The sequence below is a fragment of the Cololabis saira genome, chromosome 17 (genome assembly GCF_033807715.1).
Source record: "Cololabis saira isolate AMF1-May2022 chromosome 17, fColSai1.1, whole genome shotgun sequence".
In the NCBI taxonomy this organism is placed as follows: Eukaryota; Metazoa; Chordata; class Actinopteri; order Beloniformes; family Belonidae; genus Cololabis; species Cololabis saira.
In genome coordinates this window covers 30337284-30340236 of record NC_084603.1, presented here as the reverse complement: position 1 = coordinate 30340236, position 2953 = coordinate 30337284, and positions in this window count along the sequence as shown.

Here is a 2953-nt window from a genome sequence, read left to right as displayed (position 1 = left end):
CTTTTAGCATACAATGCTAAGATTTGGACATATAATTTGCTTTAATGCCACAAATGAATCTGGATGGACCACAGCTGTCCAAGCCTCACACCATGAACCCAGAGTCGATGATGAAAGCACTGGTGTAAGGGGATTTACTGTTTATTTTTTTTTTTAAACATTTTTTATTCGAGCTTTGGATTCAGACATCAGATCTTAAATGATCTGCTCATCAGTGCACTGTTTTAAACTGATATTTCTTTCATTAACTTTCTGGAGCTTGGGGTGCGGGATTTTAGATCATATCACATTATCCTTGAATGTTCAGAGACCAACCAGGAAACACCACCAAATATGGAGTTTGCATTGGCTGTTGCAGCTTTCATGCATGGTGCAGAACAATAGGTACTTCCCTGACCTGAAGTAACCTCTAAAACAGTGTCAGCACTTTAAGCTTGAATTGTTTAATCGTTTTCTTTATATTTTTGAATGCTTTTACATATTTCAAACATAATTTCTTACTCTTTGATTCTGGGTTAATTGTTGTGGGTCAAGGTCACTAAACAACAAAAAACTTCCTCTCCCAAGAACTATTCTAAAAACTTGACAGATGAGTTTTTTAAACTTTTTTGCACAAAACTTTCAATCAACTTCAGTCCTAATCAAAAATACCAAATATGAAGAACATTATTCTAACCTATTAAGTGTGTATTTTATCACGATTCTGTTTCCCTGGTCGCCAGCCTGGCCACACACTGCTGTGGGACGGATCCCATTCTTCAACCAGCATTTGTCTCAAGTGAGCCAACGTTTTTGTGTTTTTGAGGAACAGCACATCCAAGGTGATCCTACAAGCGTTTGATAGTTTTGTGGTCGGGACTGTCGGCAGGCCATCATTTTTCATGGGAGCTACCCACATATTTGTGAGAGATCATTTACAATAACTCCAGTTCTTAGATCTTTCCACTGAATGACTCTCTGTCTCAGAATAGATAGTAAAATCATGCTGTTGGTTTATAAATCTCTGAATGGTCTCAGGCCAAAGTACATCTCTGATCTCCTGGTCCATTATGATCCAACCAGAACTATCAGGTCGTCAGGGTCACGCCAACTTTCTGTACCCAGAGTTTAAACCAAACACGGTGAGGCAGCGTTCAGCTTAGTGCTCATCGCCTGTGGAAAAACTCCCAGAATGCATCAGGGCTGCTGAAACTCTCATTTGCCATTTATATTTACGAGTGCCTTTCAGAAATCCACCATAATGAAATACAACCTTTATTTCTTGTATCTCATTTGTTTACTTATTTTTAACCTATGTCTGTCTTTCTTTCATTTCTGTTTCAAACACTTTTACTTTCTAATGCATTTTATTTATTTTAATATGTTTATGTAAAGCACTTTGAATTGTCTTGTACACGAAATGTGTTATACAAATAAACTTGCCTTGCCTACTGCATTACTTTACTACCCCTGTGGTAGAAAAGAAAGAGTAGCCTATGCTACTATACAACATCAGCACAGAAGAAGCACCTGTGACTCATTTCCTCTCACCCTGCCATCTCCAACAGATTAACCCATTTTCACTGGCTGAGAGGCATCAGGAGATATTTAGGCAACACCCATTCACATCATAACAGTAACAGATAACAGATTTCATGTCCCTTCTGCAACATAAACATAATGACACACACACACACACACACACACACACACACACACACACACACACACACACACACACACACACACACACACACACACACACACACACACACACACACACCACAAACACTAATGGACAACAGTCGTACGACTGACCTCAAAGGTTTAATTGTTCATACCTAAGAAGCTAAAATAAGTAACAATAAAAGATAATTAAATAAAATAACAAATAAAACAAAAGTTCCTTTTCAGCTTTTGTTGGAAACACTTAAAAAGTCCACACAAAGCCCACATTATGAACAATAAAAAGGTACTACTTTAAAATTCTATAGTGATACTTTTACCATACTACTGGAGGTATACAAGCTTTTGATAATAGATACAGTTCATATTCTTGAGCTGACTCTTATTAAAATGATCAAATATGTGGAAATATTGCGTTCGAATGAAAATGGGGATCTGTGTGTGATTTTTTATTTTTTATGTCACTTTGGAAGTTTAGAAATGTTTATGGGTTTGACCAGTTTATAGGAATAATAACGGGAGACTTTCAAAGCCTTCATGTTTGGACAACTGGACAAAAAGATTCCACATTAACAGATCAGGATCAGTGTAACTCGTGTGAACATTTGTTAAAATTATACACAAAATGTGTCTGACATGACTGATGCTGTAAGATGCAAGCACACACGTCACCTGCTTCCTGCTGCGTGTCACCTGTTTCTACACTGGGACCTCTGTTCTGCCCCCTCTTTTCTCTGCTATTTGAAAGCAGCATCTGAGAGCTTGGACGGCCTTTTCATGATGAAAGTTGATTTTGAAGACAGAGCTTTTTCAGGTCTTGCAGCGCCACTCCCTCAAGTTGGTGGATGACTTCCTATCCTTTATGGCCTATGCCATATCCCTGGTCTGATTTGTATACTACACAGCACAGCAGAGTTGTTGTTCAGAGAACACTTTATGATACAATTTTTTTATACAGTTCAAACCAAATAAAAATCCATTAACTGAAGTGAAACAAAGTGTGCAAAACCTAAGACTGAAATTGCTTAAGAACCAAGAAATCAGAAGCAGATGGCAACAGGAAGCACTTGGGGGTTGAATGTTTCCTGATGGAGTCAATGCTGCAGTCTGTTCAGTGGGTTGGGGTGGGCTATGGTATCCATGTGGAGGTGCCTTTGACATCAACACTGAACCTGAACATTGTTGCAGACCACAAGTTATGAGGTTCGCTCTCGTTTTTTCTTTATTTTGTCTCCGGGACAACAAGCAGCGTCTGATGTGCCAACCAGTGGTCCGTAGCACAAACAAC